A 24,003-nucleotide genomic window follows, 5' to 3' on the forward strand; every position below is an offset into this window, starting at 1 on the left:
CTGGCTGTGTTTACACAGCTTGGCCTGGAGGCCAAAAACTTTCAGAATAGGTGGGGATACCACAGGCTGAATCAACTATTTCAAATGCCAATGTAAGGGTAATATAAATACTTGTAAACAATTTAATACACTCCAGCAGGTAAAGTGGATCATTGGGAACAAATTAAAGAGAAAACTTTTGAGTAAACTGTCCCTTTAAGATATCCTAGTGTTTTCAATTACAATTGACCTCAGTCTCTGTCTTGATACAGGACATTGTTTTCTCTCACCCTGTGCTGACATCTTTTGTCTCATAAACTGACTTGAGGCACCACGTCTCTCTCTGTAAGTAATAAAGTTTGGTCAAGTGAAACTAATTATTTACAACAGTGTGTCTGTTTTAAGGATAAACGCAGGGAAATACTCATATGGAAAAACTAAATAATTACCATACAGAGAAAAAATTAAACCGTCACAACCTAAAATCATGATGTCGTCATGACATTTAGGTATGCTCAGGAGCAGCAATGCACTACTGGGAGCTCGCTGCTTATTGGTGGCTGCCCATATATGACTCATGTCATTGGTTTACCCGATATGTTTAGCTAGCTCAGGGGCGTATTTAGGTTTTGTGCTGCCCTAGGCACTCAAAATTCTGCTGCCCCCCCCCCCCCCACCCCCCACACCACCCCAGGTTTAAGGCCTTTTTTTAGACATAATATTTTTGGGGCGGGGTGTAAAAAAATAATAAAAAAAAATGTATTTTTAAGTAGATGTTCACCAGGGCTTGCATTCACTCTGGTCACATATATATATATATATATATATATATATATATATATATATATATATATATATATATTTTAAGACATTATTTTGCAAGTCAGATGATTAAAGTGTTTATATCAGAAAAAAATATCCTTCACTGTATGATAGTTTGTCAGTAGGTAGTTGTTTAACCTTAAACATCTTCTTTGGTGATTGACAGTTATTTAAGCAAAATATCTGCTTGGATAAATATGTAATGAATATACAAACTGGCCTTTAAAAGTACTTAAAAAATACAACCGTAGTTATGATAGGTTTAGGAATTGTATCCTAGGGGATAAAGTCACATGATACAATCATAATAAAGTATATACTTGTATTGTTTCTGAATGTATTAAATGCATACAACATATTTTCAGTTGTGTTTTAAGTCAAATAGTTCTATAGATTCAGCAATAAATTCTTATTCTTTGCATGTATGACAGATAGCCAAACAGTAAATGTACAAGTATTTAGTGACTAATCCGTTTAAGTATTGTAATGCCTAATGAAGATGTATTGAAAGGAGAAAGGCATATGCTGTTTCACAGTGGTCACGTTGCAGTGCACACTGCACTGTGTAGTCTGTGTGAGTCTCAATCACATGGTAGAGCCAGGAAGAATACCGCATTCCCTCTCAGTCCAGGCCAGGCTGCGCAAGTGAGCTCTGCCTCCACTGTCACCACGTCATACGCACCCACATACAATCCCATAGGATAGCAATAGCCAGGCCAGCCATTTAAGTCATTAGTAATTGGTTGATTTAGCCACCCGGCACTGAGTTCAGTAGAGTGGCCCTAGGGACTCAAAATTCTGCTGCCCCTTAAAGATCTGCTGCCCTAGGCACCGGCCTTGTTGGCCTATGCCTTAATACGCCCCTGAGCTAGCTCCCTGTAGTGCATTACTGCTCTTTCAACTAAGGATACCAGGAAAATGAATATGATAAAAGAAGTTAATTGGAAAGTTGTTTAAAATCATAAGCTCTTTCTGATTAATGAAAGAAAAAAATGTAGGGTTTTATGTTCCTTCAAGTTGTAGTGGTGAAACAATATGTATATTACCCTTACTGTCTATGGGCCATATTATGAGTGACGTGCTAACTGCTGCACATGAGCAATATCGGGTTTAGCGTGTGTCAGAAGTAGCGCTCGTATTACAAGTTGAAAGTAAACTTGTTCTCTCAAGCGCAATTTCATTTAACACACTTTGGTTTATCTCGACCTCAGAATTCTAGTTAACTGTTACATTCGAATAAAAAGTTGCACAAAATACATAAAAATAAATTTTACAGTACAGTTACACTCATAATAACACTGCTAATAAAAATTCAAAACAAATATTGCAATAAAAAGTTATAAGGGCTCAAAGAAATGAGGTCTCAGTTGTTAAAAAAAAAGGCTGCAAAGGGCCTTAGAGATACATATCTATAAATGTCTAAATATGTCTATGTATGTATATATATATATATATATATATATATACAGGGAGTGCAGAATTATTAGGCAAATGAGTATTTTGACCACATCATCCTCTTTATGCATGTTGTCTTACTCCAAGCTGTATAGGCTCGAAAGCCTACTACCAATTAAGCATATTAGGTGATGTGCATCTCTGTAATGAGAAGGGGTGTGGTCTAATGACAGGAACACCCTATATCAGGTGTGCATAATTATTAGGCAACTTCCTTTCCTTTGGCAAAATGGGTCAAAAGAAGGACTTGACAGGCTCAGAAAAGTCAAAAATAGTGAGATATCTTGCAGAGGGATGCAGCACTCTTAAAATTGCAAAGCTTCTGAAGCGTGATCATCGAACAATCAAGCGTTTCATTCAAAATAGTCAACAGGGTCGCAAGAAGCGTGTGGAAAAACCAAGGCGCAAAATAACTGCCCATGAACTGAGAAAAGTCAAGCGTGCAGCTGCCAAGATGCCACTTGCCACCAGTTTGGCCATATTTCAGAGCTGCAACATCACTGGAGTGCCCAAAAGCACAAGGTGTGCAATACTCAGAGACATGGCCAAGGTAAGAAAGGCTGAAAGACGACAACCACTGAACAAGACACACAAGCTGAAACGTCAAGACTGGGCCAAGAAATATCTCAAGACTGATTTTTCTAAGGTTTTATGGACTGATGAAATGAGAGTGAGTCTTGATGGGCCAGATGGATGGGCCCGTGGCTGGATTGGTAAAGGGCAGAGAGCTCCAGTCCGACTCAGACGCCAGCAAGGTGGAGGTGGAGTACTGGTTTGGGCTGGTATCATCAAAGATGAGCTTGTGGGGCCTTTTCGGGTTGAGGATGGAGTCAAGCTCAACTCCCAGTCCTACTGCCAGTTTCTGGAAGACACCTTCTTCAAGCAGTGGTACAGGAAGAAGTCTGCATCCTTCAAAAAAAACATGATTTTCATGCAGGACAATGCTCCATCACACGCGTCCAAGTACTCCACAGCGTGGCTGGCAAGAAAGGGTATAAAAGAAGAAAATCTAATGACATGGCCTCCTTGTTCACCTGATCTGAACCCCATTGAGAACCTGTGGTCCATCATCAAATCAAATGTGAGATTTACAAGGAGGGAAAACAGTACACGTCTCTGAACAGTGTCTGGGGGGCTGTGGTTGCTGCTGCACGCAATGTTGATGGTGAACAGATCAAAACACTGACAGAATCCATGGATGGCAGGCTTTTGAGTGTCCTTGCAAAGAAAGGTGGCTATATTGGTCACTGATTTGTTTTTGTTTTGTTTTTGAATGTCAGAAATGTATATTTGTGAATGTTGAGATGTTATATTGGTTTCACTGGTAAAAATAAATAATTGAAATGGGCATATATTTGTTTTTTGTTAAGTTGCCTAATAATTATGCACAGTAATAGTCACCTGCACACACAGATATCCCCCTAAAATAGCTAAAACTAAAAACAAACTAAAAACTACTTCCAAAAATATTCAGCTTTGATATTAATGAGTTTTTTGGGTTCATTGAGAACATGGTTGTTGTTCAATAATAAAATTAATCCTCAAAAATACAACTTGCCTAATAATTCTGCACTCCCTGTATATATATATACATATATATATATATATATATATATATATATATATATATATATATATATATATATATATATATATATATAAATAAATACAAAATTTATTAGAATAAATTAGAATAAATTTATTAGAATGAGACTCCCTGGCTTTTTATTCACAACTCTATTACACTGTCATGAGTACACCTGAGCTTGGGTGGGGTGCTTATGTTAAAAACAAATACAAAATTTGTTTTGGTGCTAAAAAAACAAATTTTGTATTTGTATTTAACATAACCAGGGAGACTGACCATCTCCCATTGGTTTAAGCACCCCACCCAAGTTCAGGTGTACTCATGACAGTGTAATAGAGTTGTGAAAAAAAAATCCAGGGAGTCTCATTCTATTATGAAGAGTAAAAGCAGGAATGATTCAGCCCTCTGTGGCAAAAGGACTGTAGTGTTAGGACCAGTCGAATTGGGGCACCTTGTAAGTGGTGACTGGCAAAGCAAAATATGGCCATATTGTGTGACTAAGTTCCCAATATTATTTAAAAAGAATAGTTGTCTCTTGATGTATTTGCAGGCAATTTTTTGCAGCAGTTCAAAAAATATGTTGTGCTTTTGAAAATGGATGTGCGCTGATATCTTTTTGTTTGTGTAATTACTGGGTCATATTGGCAGCACTCCCAGATGTGGATTTAAATTTTTTTGTAAGGCATGCTAAAAAAACAAATTTTGTATTTGTATTTAACATAACCAGGGAGACTGGCCATCTCCCATTGGTTTAAGCACCCCACTCAAGTTCACGTGTACTCATGACAGTGTAATAGAGTTGTGAATAAAAAGCCAGGGAGTCTCATTCTATTATGAAGAGTAAAAGCAGGAATGATTCAGCCCTCTGTGGCAAAAGGACTGTAGTGTTAGGACCAGTCGAATTGGGGCACCTTGTAAGTGGTGACTGGCTAAGCAAAATATGGCCATATTGTGTGACTAAGTTCCCAATATTATTTAAAAAGAATAGTTGTCTCTTGATGTATTTGCAGGCAATTTTTTGCAGCAGTTCAAAAAATATGTTGTGCTTTTGAAAATGGATGTGCGCTGATATCTTTTTGTTTGTGTTTATATATATATATATATATATATGTGTGTGTGTGTGTGTATACATATATATTTATGTGTTTATATGTGTTTTAATGTATATTTACTGTACATATTTAACATTCCAATGTCCTTAATTTACAGGATAATGTCCTTTTTATTCTTAATTACATATTTCTATATATATGTGTGTATATACAGTTGCGCTCATAAGTTTACATACCCTGGCAGAATGTATGATTTCTTGGCCATTTTTCAGAGAATATGAATGATAGCACAAAAACTTTTCTTTCACTCATGGTTAGTGTTTGGCTGAAGCCATTTATTATCAGTGAACTGTGTTTACTCTTTTAAAATCATAATAACAACAGAAACTACCCAAATGACCCTGATCAAAAGTTTACATACCCTGGTGATTTTGGCCTGATAACATGCACACAAGTTGACACAAAGGGGTTTGAATGGCTATTAAAGGTAACCATCCTCACCTGTGATCTGTTTTCTTGTAATTAGTGTGTGTGTATAAAAGGTCAATGAGTTTCTGGACTCCTGACAGACCCTTGCATCTTTCATCCAGTGCTGCACTGACGTTTCTGGATTTTGAGTCATGGGGAAAGAAAAAGAATTGTCAAAGGATCTGTGGGAAAAAGGTAGTTGAACTGTATAAAAGAGGAAAGGGATATAAAGAGATATCCAAGGAATTGAGAATGCAAATCAGCAGTGTTCAAACTCTAATCAAGAAGTGGAAAATGAGGGGTCCTGTTTGATAACATACTACATTCATCTTACTATCACTTCTGACCAAATTTCCTGTGCCTTTGTAGCTCACACATCCCCAAAACATCAGTGATCCACCTCCGTGTTTCACAGTAGGAATGGTGTACCTTTCATCATAGGCCTTGTTGACTCCTTTCCAAATGTACTGTTTATTGTTGTGGCCAAAAAGCTCAATTTTGGTCTCATCACTCCAAATGACTTTGTGCAAGAAGGTTTGAGGCTTGTCTCTGTGCTGTTTGGCATATTGTAAGTGGGATACTTTGTGGCATTTGCGTAGTAATGGCTTTCTTCTGGCGACTCGACCATGCAGCCCATCTTTCTTCCAGTGCCTCTTTTTTGTGCATCTTGAAACAGCCACACCACATGTCCTGTATTTCACCTGAAGTTATTTGTCTTTTTGTCTTTGCATCCCCAACAATTTTCCTGGCAGTTGTGGCTGAAATTTTAGTTGGTCTACCTCATTTTCCACTTCTTTATTAGAGTTTCAACACTGCTGATTTGCATTCTCAATTCCTTGGATATATTTTTATATCCCATTCCAGTCTATATACAGTTCAACTACCTTTTCCCGCAGATCCTTTGACAATTCTTTTGCTTTCCCCATGACTCGGAATCCAGAATCGTTAGTGCAGCACTGGATGAAAGATGCAAGGGTCTGTCAGGAGCCCAGAAACTCATTGACCTTTTATAAACACACACTAATCAAAAGCAAACAGATCACATGTGAGGATGGTTACCTTTAATAGCCATTCAAACACCTTTGTGTCAACTTGTGTGCATGTTATCAGGCCAAAATCACCAGGGTATGTAAACTTTTGATCAGGGTCATTTGGGTAGTTTCTGTTGTCATTATGATTTAAAAAGAGTAAACACAATTGATTGTTGATAATAAATGGCTTCAGCCAAACACTAACCATGAGTGAAAGAAAAGTTTTTGTGCTATCATTCATATTCTCTGAAAAATCGCCAAGAAATCATAAATTCTGCCAGGGTATGTAAACTTATGAGCACAACTGTATCTATACCTGCATATCTATTCCTATAGATATATAGGTATAGATATGTATTTTACATGAATAGTATCAGATATATATATATATATATATATATATATATATATATATATATATATATATATATAGATTTAATAATAAAATTATTATTTATTATTATTATTTTTTATGTGAAGAACATAGGAATGCAAAATATGTGTTTTGCTCATCGTGTTTCTCTATTTAGATCTTATCTCGGTCGGGTTAGCACACATGAGAACTTAGTATTCTTAAGGTGCGTTATTGAAATATTACATATAAAATATTAAAAAAAATAATAATATAAATGATAAAAAAAATTAAAAACATACATGAAGAACATTAAAATAAGAAATATTTACATTAAATACCTAGTTAAAACCTTTATTAAATATTAATATTGCATAGCTGCATTTTCATCTACTTGACTGCAAAGGGCTCAAATGCATATATGTATATTTATGTATACATACTGTATGTATTTTTGTGTTTATATGTGTAAATATGTCTGTAAATACATAAATGCACATACAAATACATAAATAGATATGTACACACACACACACACACACATATATATATATATATATATATATATACAGTATATATATACAGGGAGTGCAGAATTATTAGGCAAGTTGTATTTTTGAGGATTAATTTTATTATTGAACAACAACCATGTTCTCAATGAACCCAAAAAACTCATTAATATCAAAGCTGAATAGTTTTGGAAGTAGTTTTTAGTTTGTTTTTAGTTATAGCTATTTTAGGGGGATATCTGTGTGTGCAGGTGACTATTACTGTGCATAATTATTAGGCAACTTAACAAAAAACAAATATATACCCATTTCAATTATTTATTTTTACCAGTGAAACCAATATAACATCTCAACATTCACAAATATACATTTCTGACATTCAAAAACAAAACAAAAACAAATCAGTGACCAATATAGCCACCTTTCTTTGCAAGGACACTCAAAAGCCTGCCATCCATGGATTCTGTCAGTGTTTTGATCTGTTCACCATCAACATTGCGTGCAGCAGCAACCACAGCCTCCCAGACACTGTTCAGAGAGGTGTACTGTTTTCCCTCCTTGTAAATCTCACATTTGATGATGGACCACAGGTTCTCAATGGGGTTCAGATCAGGTGAACAAGGAGGCCATGTCATTAGATTTTCTTCTTTTATACCCTTTCTTGCCAGCCACGCTGTGGAGTACTTGGACGCGTGTGATGGAGCATTGTCCTGCATGAAAATCATGTTTTTCTTGAAGGATGCAGACTTCTTCCTGTACCACTGCTTGAAGAAGGTGTCTTCCAGAAACTGGCAGTAGGACTGGGAGTTGAGCTTGACTCCATCCTCAACCCGAAAAGGCCCCACAAGCTCATCTTTGATGATACCAGCCCAAACCAGTACTCCACCTACACCTTGATGGCGTCTGAGTCGGACTGGAGCTCTCTGCCCTTTACCAATCCAGCCACGGGCCCATCCATCTGGCCCATCAAGACTCACTCTCATTTCATCAGTCCATAAAACCTTAGAAAAATCAGTCTTGAGATATTTCTTGGCCCAGTCTTGACGTTTCAGCTTGTGTGTCTTGTTCAGTGGTGGTCGTCTTTCAGCCTTTCTTACCTTGGCCATGTCTCTGAGTATTGCACACATTGTGCTTTTGGGCACTCCAGTGATGTTTCAGCTCTGAAATATGGCCAAACTGGTGGCAAGTGGCATCTTGGCAGCTGCACGCTTGACTTTTCTCAGTTCATGGGCAGTTATTTTGCGCCTTGGTTTTTCCACACGCTTCTTGCGACCCTGTTGACTATTTTGAATTAAACGCTTGATTGTTCGATGATCACGCTTCAGAAGCTTTGCAATTTTAAGAGTGCTGCATCCCTCTGCAAGATATCTCACTATTTTTTACTTTTCTGAGCCTGTCAAGTCCTTCTTTTGACCCATTTTGCCAAAGGAAATGAAGTTGCCTAATAATTATGCACACCTGATATAGGGTGTTGATGTCATTAGACCACACCCCTTCTCATTACAGAGATGCACATCACCTAATATGCTTAATTGGTAGTAGGCTTTCGAGCCTATACAGCTTGGAGTAAGACAACATGCATAAAGAGGATGACGTGGTCAAAATACTCATTTGCCTAATAATTCTGCACTCCCTGTATATATATATATATATATATATATATATATATATATACATATACATATTAAGACATGTATAAGTATGTATCTCTTTGTTAAAGTCATTTACAGTCTTTTTTGAACACCTGAGATCTCATATCTTTGAGCCTTTATAACTTTTTATTGCAATTTTTTTTTAAATAATTTGTATTAGATAGTGCTATTATGAGTGTAACTGTACTTTTTAATTTATTCTTAATGCTTTTTGTACAACTTTTTTGTCTCATGTAACAGTTAACCAGAGCACTGAAGTTGTCTTAGCCCGGGTAACATTAAATTCAATTGCGCTCAAGCAAACCAAAATTGCTTTGAACTGGTAATGTGCTCACTACTTTCCAATGTGAGCAAAGAGCCATGATAAACTCCATTTTGTTTTTTCATAACAGTTAGCACTCCACTTGTAATCTAGCCCAGTATGGAAAGTACCAGTGGATATTGCATATGGTTCCCAGGTCTTGTTTTTGTCTACCAACCCTCAATGCTGAAATCATGCAGAAGGCTAGCTATGCTGGACATGGACAAGAAGTCCAGAGGCTTGATCTAAGTGATTATAAGAGGTGGGGGTTGTACTAACTGTACTAGTCTGTATATGCTATATAATCCTTCTCTTCTTTGTCTGATACTCTGGAGGGTCACAATAGTTACTAGCAAGATACTTTCACATATAATGGATTTATACTAGGTTAAGCCCTTCAATACCAGGAATTTCAGAATAGAACTTGCCCAAAATACCGGAGAATTTTTAGCATTTTTGCTATCAATTAATTTAAACAGAATTAGAGACTTTTTTATTTACCTGTCAAAACTATATATATATATATATATATATATATATATATATATATATATATATATATATACAGGGAGTGCAGAATTATTAGGCAAGTTGTATTTTTGAGGATTAATTTTATTATTGAACAACAACCATGTTCTCAATGAACCCAAAAAACTCATTAATATCAAAGCTGAATAGTTTTGGAAGTAGTTTTTAGTTTGTTTTTAGTTATAGCTATTTTAGGGGGATATCTGTGTGTGCAGGTGACTATTACTGTGCATAATTATTAGGCAACTTAACAAAAAACAAATATATACCCATTTCAATTATTTATTTTTACCAGTGAAACCAATATAACATCTCAACATTCACAAATATACATTTCTGACATTCCAAAACAAAAACAAATCAGTGACCAATATAGCCACCTTTCTTTGCAAGGACACTCAAAAGCCTGCCATCCATGGATTCTGTCAGTGTTTTGATCTGTTCACCATCAACATTGCGTGCAGCAGCAACCACAGCCTCCCAGACACTGTTCAGAGAGGTGTACTGTTTTCCCTCCTTGTAAATCTCACATTTGATGATGGACCACAGGTTCTCAATGGGGTTCAGATCAGGTGAACAAGGAGGCCATGTCATTAGATTTTCTTCTTTTATACCCTTTCTTGCCAGCCACGCTGTGGAGTACTTGGTTGCGTGTGATGGAGCATTGTCCTGCATGAAAATCATGTTTTTCTTGAAGGATGCAGACTTCTTCCTGTACCACTGCTTGAAGAAGGTGTCTTCTAGAAACTGGCAGTAGGACTGGGAGTTGAGCTTGACTCCATCCTCAACCCGAAAAGGCCCCACAAGCTCATATTTGATGATACCAGCCCAAACCAGTACTCCACCTCCACCTTGCTGGCATCTGAGTCGGACTGGAGATCTCTGCCCTTTACCAATCCAGCCACGGGCCCATCCATCTGGCCCATCAAGACTCACTCTCATTTCATCAGTCCATAAAACCTTAGAAAAATCAGTCTTGAGATATTTCTTGGCCCAGTCTTGACGTTTCAGCTTCTGTGTCTTGTTCAGTGGTGGTCGTCTTTCAGCCTTTCTTACCTTGGCCATGTCTCTGAGTATTGCACACCTTGTGCTTTTGGGCACTCCAGTGATGTTGCAGCTCTGAAATATGGCCAAACTGGTGGCAAGTGGCATCTTGGCAACTGCACGCTTGACTTTTCTCAGTTCATGGGCAGTTATTTTGCGCCTTGGTTTTTCCACACGCTTCTTGCGACCCTGTTGACTTTTTTGAATGAAACGCTTGATTGTTTGATGATCACGCTTCAGAAGCTTTGCAATTTTAAGAGTGCTGCATCCCTCTGCAAGATATCTCACTATTTTTGACTTTTCTGAGCCTGTCAATTCCTTCTTTTGACCCATTTTGCCAAAGGAAAGGAAGTTGCCTAATAATTATGCACACCTGATATAGGGTGTTGATGTCATTAGACCACACCCCTTCTCATTACAGAGATGCACATCACCTAATATGCTTAATTGGTAGTAGGCTTTCGAGCCTATACAGCTTGGAGTAAGACAACATGCATAAAGAGGATGATGTGGTCAAAATACTCATTTGCCTAATAATTCTGCACTCCCTGTATATAAAGTAGACAACCCAAGGTATTGATCTAGGCCTATTTTGATATATTTCATGCTACCATTTCACCGCCAAATGCGATCATATAAAAAAATCGTTAACTTTTTCACAAAGTTTGGGTTTTCAACTGAAATTATATGCATACTGCTTGTGCAATCATGGCACAAATGATTGTTGACGTTTTTCTGGGGTCCCCTTTGTTCAAAAATAGCAAACATGCATGGCTTTGACATTGCTTTTTTTTTACTTAGAGGGCTGCTAATTGCAGCTGTGTAACTTTACAGCCGAGACTGCTGGAGCTTCCTGCAGCTTAGACGTATGTAATCGTCATGCGGTACAATGAGTTTCTTTCCGAAAGTGTTTATATAAACGTCAAAATGGGTTAAGAGGTTAATATGTAGTTTTCTAATCTAGTATTGCGTATTTCTAGATAATTTATTCATGTATTTATAGAATTATTTAATAAAGTCTGAATTTCAGAGTTAAAATAGTGTGGTAATATTTCATATTTGGGAACTTATGTTATGGAGGAATTAACTAGATGGAATGGATAGAATCTATACCCTGGATATTGAAATAAGTATCCACTGGTCTGATGAGGGTCTTTTGTCAAGAAACATCCATATTCTGCAACCTATTAATGACTGGGATAAATATTCATAAGGAACGGGAAGTTCTACATCTTTCACCTCTGGGTTGCACTATAAAGAAATGTGAAGATGATGAGGGGCCTTGTTGTTTACGTTTAGAGAAGTATAGAGAAGTTTAGAGGTCTGAAAGTATTGTATGATTGGCCAAGATATCAAACTTGCCCTTTCTGGTCTTACCAAAACAGTGCCAGGATATTAACATTTTTAGCCAAAACTTTGGTTTAATTGAGAGAAGAGAAAACTTTCACAGACTGGAGACAGTATACAGAGGTACAGCAAACACAGGGTGGAAACAGAATACACAGGTACTGCAGGCGCAGACTGGAAACAGGATACAGTCATCAGTACTGTAGATACAGGCTGGAGACAAGATACACAGGTATAGCAGAGACAGACTGGAGACAAGATATGCAGGTATGGCAGAGACAGACTGGAGACAGGATACAGTCATCAGTAGTGTAGATACAGGCTGGAGACAAGATACACAGGTATAGCAGAGACAGACTGGAGACAAGATATGCAGGTATGGCAGAGACAGACTGGAGACAAGATACACAGGTATAGCAGAGACAGACTGGAGACAAGATATGCAGGTATGGCAGAGACAGACTGGAGACAAGATACACAGGTATAGCAGAGACAGACTGGAGACAAGATATGCAGGTATGGCAGAGACAGACTGGAGACAAGATACACAGGTATAGCAGAGACAGACTGGAGACAGGATACAGTCATCAGTAGTGTAGATACAGGCTGGAGACAAGATACACAGGTATAGCAGAGACAGACTGGAGACAAGATATGCAGGTATGGCAGAGACAGACTGGAGACAAGATACACAGGTATAGCAGAGACAGACTGGAGACAAAATATGCAGGTATGGCAGAGACAGACTGGAGACAGGATAAACTGGTACAACACACACTGGCGGGAGACAGGATACCCAGGTACAGTAAACACAGGCTGGAGACAGGATGCACTAGTGCTGCAGACCATCTGAGACATGATACACAGGTACTACAGGCACAGACTAGAGACAGGATACACAGGTACAGAAGACACAGACTGGAGACAGGATACACAAGTACAGCAGGCACAGACAGGACACAGGATACACAGTTACTGCATACACAGACTGGAAATAGGATACAGGTACTGCAAACAAAGACTGGAGACAGTATACACAGGTACAGCAGACACAAGCTGGAGACAGTAAACACGGATACAGCAGGCACAGACAGGACACAGGATACACAGGTACTGCATACCAGTGGCGGCTGGTGAATTTTTAGGATGGGGGTGCACAAGACCCTGCCCCTTTTAGAAAGCCACGCCCCTTTAAAAAAACATGCCCCTTTTTAAAAACCACGCCCCTTTTGACAAGCCACACCCATTTTTAAAAGCCACACCCCTTTGCAAAAGTCACGCCCATGAAATGGCCCCACCTATTTGAACCAGCAGTGTTTTTGGTCATCGTCTTCTTGAAATATCCAGCCCCGACCTGGGGGTAACTTCAACTGAAGTTTGTGACTGATTCCTCAACATTATTCTCAAGTATCTGCTGATATTGAGTGGAATCCATGAGACCCTCAACAATATTCCCAGCAGTAAAGGTCTTTGGAGGTGGTCTGTGGGCTGTTTTTGACCGTTCTTATCATCCTTTGCCTATCCTATATTTTACTTGGCCTGCCACTTCTGGCCTTAACAAGAACTGTGCCTGTGGTCTTCCATATCCTCACCATGCTGACTATGTTCCTCACAGTGGACACTGACATCTTAAATCTATGCAATAGCTTTTTGTAGCCTTCCTCTAAACCATGATGTTGAACAATCTTTGTTTTTAGGTAATTTGAGAGTTGTTTTGTGGCCCCCATGTTGCCACTCTTCAGAGGAGAGTCATAGAGAACAACTTGCAATTGGCCACCTGAAAACCTTTTCTCATGATTGGATACACCTGTCTATGAAGTTTAAGGCTTAATGGGCTCACCAAACCAATTTTTTCTTCCAATTAATCAGTGCTAGGTAGTTACAGGTATTCAAAGCAACAAAATAACAAGGGTGCACAAATGTATGCACCTGTCTAATTTTGTTTTGATGCATATTGCACATTTTCTGTTTATCCAATAAACCTAATTTCACTACTGAATTTTTACTGTGTCCTTCATTTATTTGATAGATCAAAATGAAATTACTGATCCAAACAGCCAATTATTTATAACTGAAAATCATGGAAATTGTCAGAAGTGCCTAAACTTTTGCATACAACTGTATATGATTTCATGCACTCAAACTGTATTAAAGTATTGTACTCAGATATGAAATATATTTTTATGAAATGTAACATCAATTATATATAAATACTATGCTCCAATTCAGCTCACAGGCACGATATCTAAAAAATATACAAAGGGACCATTTGTTAAAGTTTAAGCATCAAAAGATTCTTTACTTCATCGCTTAATGAGATTAGATCTCTACAAACAAGATAACCATGTTACCTCTCTGGGGTGACAGAGAAACAATTCTGTACTTTAGTTCAGATATGCTCAATCTTCAGGAAAGTAAGTAATTATCCCTTGTATGATATACAAATGATGAGACTAACAATACTTTTGAAGGTGTGAATCCACATATACGTCTGGAAAGGTTTTCTAGGTCAGAATCGATGCAAGCATATAGAAGACAAAATTTCATATGAAATGACTTGTACCTAATTTTCATATAGTTTTATATACTCCTATACTTTATTAAGCAATGACTTCAAATATGGAATATATTTATATTAAAGTGGGATAATAAGGAAATATAAATATCGTTACAATAAATTAATCACTACAGAATTCTAATTAAATGCAATGTAATATCAGAATATGAAATGATTAATCAATTGATTTCAAATAGTATGATAATAATAATCAGCTATACTATTAACTAAGTATTAAATTACAATCCTTTTAAGTCTCCAAATATGTAATGAATCATCGCGTTCATCATGTCCTCGAAGTGAAAGCTCAAATGCGCCGGAAAATAGAATACAATTCATAATTTTGGAAAGAACATAACGATTTGTGGTTACTTGATCATTGTGTTTTTTAACATTCAAACAATATGCACTGACAAGTTGTTGGCGAATATCAATCCTTCATAGCAAATTAAACTCTAATGGGGAGTATAAATGTGATTGGTAGCAATTATTTATATTTTTGGAGTTGAATGTGATAAATCGGCGACACCATAACTCACCCAACTTGAATCACCACTTTGTTGTTCAAACAGGAGACAATAAAATCAAGATCCTGTTTGCAAAATGACTATTAAGTTAATCTCTTAAGATATTATCAGTAGTAAGTATATATATATATATATATATTTATATATATATTTATAATATTTAATATTATGACCATGTCTAATATTTACATTAATATACAAGAATCCATACTCTTCAGTATACTCATGTCTAGTCTTAAAATATACATGCTCAGTTAAATTATATAATAACATATATATTAACCAAATGATTAATCAAAGCTGCGAAATAATAAGTATCTTGAATGTACATTTATGAAAATATATATATTCCTGGATTTAAAGAACCTTCCACTTTATAGAGAAATAAAACCACAGCTCAATTATTGTTGCCCTAGCCCCCAGTGTTCGATATTAGGCAATGCAGCCAAAGGCCGTGGCAACATTTATATAAATACACCAACATTTTACTTTCTACAAAAGAAGATTATTTCTATTACACTAGTGCTTAATAATTAACTTCAACGGTAAAGATTAAAACAGAATGTTGATAAGTCAAGTACAATTTTTGTAAATTAAGTCCATCCGTCTGACTTTTTTTGAGGCAAATAAATCAATAACATTTTCGGTGAATATAGGCATATCATTGATCAATTGTTTTTCATTTGTGAGCATGGCTAGAGCAGTCAGTCTTTCCTCAGTCATGGTGCTCCTTAGAAATGTCTTAACTCGTTTTAAAGTTGAGAAACATCTCTCAGCCTCAGCAGTTGTCACGGGAATAGTCGAAATAATTTGCAACAGTTTGTAGGTCTCCGAGAAAGTACTGTCCAAGTTATTTTCTATTACAAACTGTAGAAGACTGATGGCACCATTCATATTTCGGAAATCTGGTCTTCTGTAAATTACTCCTAGTTCAGTTTTCAGGCGATCTTTCTGTAATGTGTGATAAACCGCTGATGTTTGTTCAAGAAGCTGATTTGGAAAATTTTTCTCGTAATCCGCAAATTTTTCCGCTTGGAGGAGAGAAACAGCCGAGTAGTGAGTTATAAAAGAAAATCTATCTTTTACTTGATTTGTGATAACATCGCATATCTCTTTAGCTGCCACAGTCTGAGCAATGTGAATATTTTCTCTCTTCCTTTTCCTAGATGTTTCCTCTGTTTCTGATATCGTCATGGTCACTGTGTCCATTCTATTCCTTTCGTTTTCCATTGTCTGCTGGAAAGTGTTAATATGTTTTCGAATAAGTGCCGCATCTGTTTGTGTTTTGTGAAGTTGGTTGTATAACACATCTACATGTGGCATAATATTGTGAAAAACTGTAAGCCAAAACACGAATACCGAGTCTTGTAACATACGCCGAATAGCCCCTGCTTGATTTATAGCTATTTCTTTTTTCGATGTTGACTCTATTTTTTCCATGCATTCAATTAACTGTTCCTTGTTTTCAAAAACTGTATTGACGGTTCGACTCTTGAAATTCCACCTGGTGGCTGAACCATGAGGTATCCTTCTTCTAACAGTTTCATCTAGAATAGCTATCCTTTGTGGCGAGTTACTAAAAAAGTTAGTAATGTCACTTAGATTTGAAAAAAATACTCGAACTTGTTGATTTTGACTGCTTGCTTGGCTGACAATTAAATTGAGCTGATGTGCATAGCAATGCACAAAATGTGCATTCTTGTAGGTACGTTTAATTATAGCCTGAACACCTGCATGCTGACCACTCATCAAGCTTGCACCGTCGTAACTCTGCGATATCAGTTTCTCTTGGTTGTCTATAACTTTTTCCAAAGTAGCTTGAATACACGTAGCTAAAGATTCTGCATCATGTTCAGCTGGATTAGTGAATTCCCAGAATCTCTCAACCGGTTGTCCGTTACCTATAATGTATCTAAAAACAACAACCAATTGGAAGGCAGATGAAACATCAGTAGTTTCATCTGCTATCACTGCTACAAAACTTGCATTTGAGATTTCCTTCTTTATTTGGTTCTGGCAAACAGTAAGCATACAGTCTAATAAATCGTTTTGAATTTCTTTTGACGTTCCTTTAAAAACAGTGGCACTAGCGAGATGTTCTTTTAGAGATGCATCAAGCTCTGCTGAGAAGTTTATAAGACCTCTGAAAATGCCTGGATTTAATGAATCATCGCGTTCGTCATGTCCTTGAAGTGCAAGCTCAAATGCGCCGCAAAATAAAATACAATTAATTATTTTGGAAAGAACATAGCGATTTTTCGTTACTTGCTCATTATGGCCTAGATTTGGAGTTTGGCGTTAGCCGTGAAAACCAGCGTTAGAGGCTCCTAACGCTGGTTTTAGGCTACCTCCGGTATTTGGAGTCACTCAAAATAGGGTCTAACGCTCACTTTTCAGCCGCGACTTTTCCATACCGCAGATCCCCTTACGTAAATTGCGTATCCTATCTTTTCAATGGGATCTTTCTAACTCCAGTATTTAGAGTCGTGTCTGAAGTGAGCGTTAGACATCTAACGACAAAACTCCAGCCGCAGGAAAAAAGTCAGTAGTTAAGAGCTTTCTGGGCTAACGCCGGTTTATAAAGCTCTTAACTACTGTGCTCTAAAGTACACTAACACCCATAAACTACCTATGTACCCCTAAACCGAGGTCCCCCCACATCGCCGCCACTCGATTAAATTTTTTTAACCCCTAATCTGCCGACCGCCACCTACGTTATACTTATGTACCCCTAATCTGCTGCCCCTAACACTGCCGACCCCTATATTATATTTATTAACCCCTAATCTGCCCCCCACAACGTCGCAGCCAGCTACCTACAATAATTAACCCCTAATCTGCCGACCGCAAAGCGCCGCCACCTACGTTATCCTTATGTACCCCTAATCTGCTGCCACTAACACCGCCGACCCCTATATTATATTTATTAACCCCTAATCTGCCCCCCTCAACGTCGCCTCCACCTGCCTACACTTATTAACCCCTAATCTGCCGAGCGGTGCTCACCGCTATTCTAATAAATGTATTAACCCCTAAAGCTAAGTCTAACCCTAACACTAACACCCCCCTAAGTTAAATATAATTTTAATCTAACGAAATTAATTAACTCTTATTAAATAAATTATTCCTATTTAAAGATAAATACTTACCTGTAAAATAAATCCTAATATAGCTACAATATAAATTATAATTACATTGTAGCTATTTTAGGATTAATATTTATTTTACAGGCAACTTTGTAATTATTTTAACCAGGTACAATAGCTATTAAATAGTTAAGAACTATTTAATAGCTACCTAGTTAAAATAATTACAAAATTACCTGTAAAATAAATCCTAACCTAAGTTACAATTAAACCTAACACTATACTATCATTAAATTAATTAAATAAAATACCTACAATTACCTACAATTAAACCTAACACTACACTATCAATAAATAAATTAAATACAATTCCTACAAATAACTACAATGAAATAAACTAACTAAAGTACAAAAAATAAAAAAGAACTAAGTTACAAAAAATAAAAAAATATTTACAAACATAAGAAAAATATTACAACAATTTTAAACTAATTACACCTACTCTAAGCCCCCTAATAAAATAACAAAGACCCCCAAAATAAAAAATGCCCTACCCTATTCTAAATTACTAAAGTTCAAAGCTCTTTTACCTTACCAGCCCTGAACAGGGCCCTTTGCGGAGCATGCCCCAAGAAGTTCAGCTATTTTGCCTGTAAAAAAAAACCATACAATACCCTTCCCCCAACATTTCAACCCACCACCCACATACCCCTAATCTAACCCAAACCCCCCTTAAATAAACCTAACACTAAGCCCCTGAAGATCTTCCTACCTTATCTTCACCATACCAGGTTCACCGATCCGTCCTGAAGAGCTCCACCGATGTCCTGATCCAAGCCCAAGCGGGGAGCTGAAGAGGTCCATGATCCGGCTGAAGTCTTCATCCAAGCGGGAGCTGAAGAGGTCCATGATCCGGATGAAGTCTTCATCCAAGCGGGAGCTGAAGAGGTCCATAATCCGGATGAAGTCTTCTATCAACGGCATCTTCAATCTTCTTTCTTTGGGAGCCATCATCTTCCATCCGACGCGGAACATCCTCTTCTCCCGACGCCTACTAGCCGAATGACGGTTCCTTTAAGGGACGTCATCCAAGATGGCGTCCCTCGAATTCCGATTGGCTGATAGGATTCTATCAGCCAATCGGAATTAAGGTAGGAATATTCTGATTGGCTGATGGAATCAGCCAATCAGAATCAAGTTCAATCCGATTGGCTGATCCAATCAGCCAATCAGATTGAGCTCGCATTCTATTGGCTGTTCCGATCAGCCAATAGAATGCGAGCTCAATCTGATTGGCTGATTGGATCAGCCAATCGGATTAAACTTGATTCTGATTGGCTGATTCCATCAGCCAATCAGAATATTCCTACCTTAATTCCAATTGGCTGATAGAATCCTATCAGCCAATCGGAATTCGAGGGACGCCATCTTGGATGACGTCCCTTAAAGGAACCGTCATTCGGCTAGTAGGCGTCGGGAGAAGAGGATGTTCCGCGTCGGATGGAAGATGATGGCTCCCGAAGAAAGAAGATTGAAGATGTCGTTGATAGAAGACTTCATCCGGATCATGGACCTCTTCAGCTCCCGCTTGGATGAAGACTTCATCCGGATCATGGACCTCTTCAGCTCCCGCTTGGATGAAGACTTCAGCCGGATCATGGACCTCTTCAGCCCCCCGCTTGGGCTTGGATCAGGACATCGGAGGAGCTCTTCAGGACGGATTGGTGAACCTGGTATGGTGAAGATAAGGTAGGAAGATCTTCAGGGGCTTAGTGTTAGGTTTATTTAAGGGGGGTTTGGGTTAGATTAGGGGTATGTGGGTGGTGGGTTGTAATGTTGGGGGGGGTATTGTATGTTTTTTTTTTACAGGCAAAAGAGCTGAACTTCTTGGGGCATGCCCCGCAAAGGGCCCTGTTCAGGGCTGGTAAGGTAAAAGAGCTTTGAACTTTAGTAATTTAGAATAGGGTAGGGCATTTTTGTATTTTGGGGGTCTTTTTTATTTTATTAGGGGGCTTAGAGTAGGTGTAATTAGTTTAAAATTGTTGTAATATTTTTCTTATGTTTGTAAATATTTTTTTATTTTTTGTAACTTAGTTCTTTTTTATTTTTTGTACTTTAGTTAGTTTATTTCATTGTAGTTATTTGTAGGAATTGTATTTAATTTATTTATTGATAGTGTAGTGTTAGGTTTAATTGTAGGTAATTGTAGGTATTTTATTTAATTAATTTAATGATAGTATAGTGTTAGGTTTAATTGTAACTTAGGTTAGGATTTATTTTACAGGTAATTTTGTAATTATTTTAACTAGGTAGCTATTAAATAGTTCTTAACTATTTAATAGCTATTGTACCTGGTTAAAATAATTACAAAGTTGCCTGTAAAATAAATATAAATCCTAAAATAGCTATAATATAATTATAATTTATACTGTAGCTATATTAGGATTTATTTTACAGGTAAGTATTTAGCTTTAAATAGGAATAATTTATTTAATAAGAGATAATTAATTTCGTTAGATGTAAATTATATTTAACTTAGGGGGGTGTTAGTGTTAGGGTTAGACTTAGCTTTAGGGGTTAATACATTTATTAGAATAGCGGTGAGCTCCAGTCGGCAGATTAGGGGTTAATAATTGAAGTTAGGTGTCGGCGATGTTAGGGAGGGCAGATTAGGGGTTAATACTATTTATTATAGGGTTAGTGAGGCGGATTAGGGGTTAATAACTTTATTATAGTAGCGCTCAGGTCCGGTCGGCAGATTAGGGGTTAATAAGTGTAGGCAGGTGGAGGCGACGTTGTGGGGGGCAGATTAGGGGTTAATAAATATAATATAGGGGTCGGCGATGTTAGGGCAGCAGATTAGGGGTACATAGGGATAATGTAAGTAGCGGCGGTTTACGGAGCGGCAGATTAGGGGTTAATAATAATATGCAGGGGTCAGCGATAGCAGGGGCGGCAGATTAGGGGTTAATAAGTGTAAGGTTAGGGGTGTTTAGACTCGGGTACATGTTAGAGTGTTAGGTGCAGACGTAGGAAGTGTTTCCGCATAGCAAACAATGGGGCTGCGTTAGGAGCTGAACGCAGCTTTTTTGCAGGTGTTAGGTTTTTTTTCAGCTCAAACAGCCCCATTGTTTTCTATGGGGGAATCTTGCACAAGCACGTTTTTGAGGCTGGCCGCTTGCGTAAGCAACTCTGGTATCGAGAGTTGAAGCTGCGTTAAAAATGCTCTACGCTCCTTTTTTGGAGCCTAACGCAGCCTTTATGTGGACTCTCAATACCAGAGTTATTTTTATGGTGCGGCCAGAAAAAAGCCGACAAAACTCCAAATCTAGGCCTATGTCTTTTAATATTCAAACGATATGCACTATCAAGTTGTTGCCGAATATCAACCCTTCCTAGCAAATTAAACTCTAATGTGGAGTTTAAATGTGATTGGGAGCAATTATGTTTATTGGTTTTTTTACTTAAATGTGATAAATCGGCGACACCATAGCTCACCCAGCTTGAATCCCCACTTTGTTTTGCAAACAGGAGACAATAAAAACAAAAGAGCCTGTTAGATAATTCACAACCACAAATCCATGGATATTTATCATATACCTCGGGTTTGAATTCTCTTTTGTAATCTCTAGTTTTACATTTTGTTACCTGGGTAAGGTTAAGCATAGGTGTTGGCCTGAGCATTTTAATTTCCATTTTTCTTTCAATGGGCAACGTTGAAAAATGTAATTGCTTTAGCTCAGACACACTAATTTTACTAAGTGCCATCTTAACTGTTAGTTTACACACAAAGAACAGTCCTTTGCTCTTATCTAATATATAACTTGTAGGTAGGTAGCTCTGCAGCTGTTAGAAAATATACAACTCTACTTAAAGTAATAGTTTAATAGTTTGGCGGTTGTTATGTAATATATGACTTGTAGGTAGGTAGCTCTGCAGCTGACCAGCTGTTAGAAAATATACAACTCAACTTGAAGTAATAGTTTAATAGTTTGGCGGTTGTTATGTAATATATAACTTGTAGGTAGGTAGCTCTGCAGCTGTTAGAAAATATACAACTCAATAGTAATAGTTTAATAGTTTGGCGGTTGTTATCTAATATATAACTTGTAGGTAGGTAGATCTGCAGCTGTTAGAAAATATACAACTCAACTTTAAGTAATAGTTTAATAGTTTGGCGGTTGTTATGTAATATATAACTTGTAGGTAGGTAGCTCTGCAGACTGCAGCTGTTAGAAAATATACAACTCAACTTGAAGTAATAGTTTAATAGTTTGGCGGTTGTTATGTAATATATAACTTGTAGGTAGGTAGCTCTGCAGACTGCAGCTGTTAGAAAATATACAACTCAACTTGAAGTAATAGTTTAATAGTTTGGCGGTTGTTATCTAATATATAACTTGTAGGTAGGTAGCTCTGCAGCTGTTAGAAAATATACAACTCAACTTGAAGTAATAGTTTAATAGTTTGGCAGTTGTTATCTAATATATAACTTGTAGGTAGGTAGCTCTGCTGCTCTGCAGCTTTTAGAAAATATACAACTCAATAGTAATAGTTTAATAGTTTGGCGGTTGTTATGTAATATATAATTTGTAGGTAGGTAGCTCTGCAGCTGTTAGAAAATATACAACTCAACTTCAAGTAATAGTTTAATAGTTTGGCAGTTGTTATGTAATATATAATTTGTAGGTAGGTAGCTCTGCAGCTGTTAGAAAATATACAACTCGACTTAAAGTAATAGTTTAATAGTTTGGCAGTTGTTATCTAATATATAACTTGTAGGTAGGTAGCTCTGCAGCTTTTAGAAAATATACAACTCAATAGTAATAGTTTAATAGTTTGGCGGTTGTTATGTAATATATAATTTGTAGGTAGGTAGCTCTGCAGCTGTTAGAAAATATACAACTCAACTTCAAGTAATAGTTTAATAGTTTGGCAGTTGTTATCTAATATATAACTTGTAGGTAGGTAGCTCTGCTGCTCTGCAGCTTTTAGAAAATATACAACTCAATAGTAATAGTTTAATAGTTTGGCGGTTGTTATGTAATATATAATTTGTAGGTAGGTAGCTCTGCAGCTGTTAGAAAATATACAACTCGACTTAAAGTAATAGTTTAATAGTTTGGCGGTTGTTATGTAATATATAACTTGTAGGTAGGTAGCTCTGCAGCTGTTAGAAAATATACAACTCAACTTCAAGTAATAGTTTAATAGTTTGGCAGTTGTTATCTAATATATAACTTGTAGGTAGGTAGCTCTGCTGCTCTGCAGCTTTTAGAAAATATACAACTCAATAGTAATAGTTTAATAGTTTGGCGGTTGTTATGTAATATATAATTTGTAGGTAGGTAGCTCTGCAGCTGTTAGAAAATATACAACTCAACTTCAAGTAATAGTTTAATAGTTTGGCAGTTGTTATCTAATATATAACTTGTAGGTAGGTAGCTCTGCTGCTCTGCAGCTTTTAGAAAATATACAACTCAATAGTAATAGTTTAATAGTTTGGCGGTTGTTATGTAATATATAATTTGTAGGTAGGTAGCTCTGCAGCTGTTAGAAAATATACAACTCAACTTGAAGTAATAGTTTAATAGTTTGACGGTTGTTATGTCATATATAACTTGTAGGTAGGTAGCTCTGCAGCTGTTAGAAAATATACAACTCAACTTGAAGTAATAGTTTAATAGTTTGGCGGTTGTTATGTA

This window comes from Bombina bombina, chromosome 2 (assembly GCF_027579735.1).
Source record: "Bombina bombina isolate aBomBom1 chromosome 2, aBomBom1.pri, whole genome shotgun sequence".
NCBI classification, from domain to species: Eukaryota; Metazoa; Chordata; class Amphibia; order Anura; family Bombinatoridae; genus Bombina; species Bombina bombina.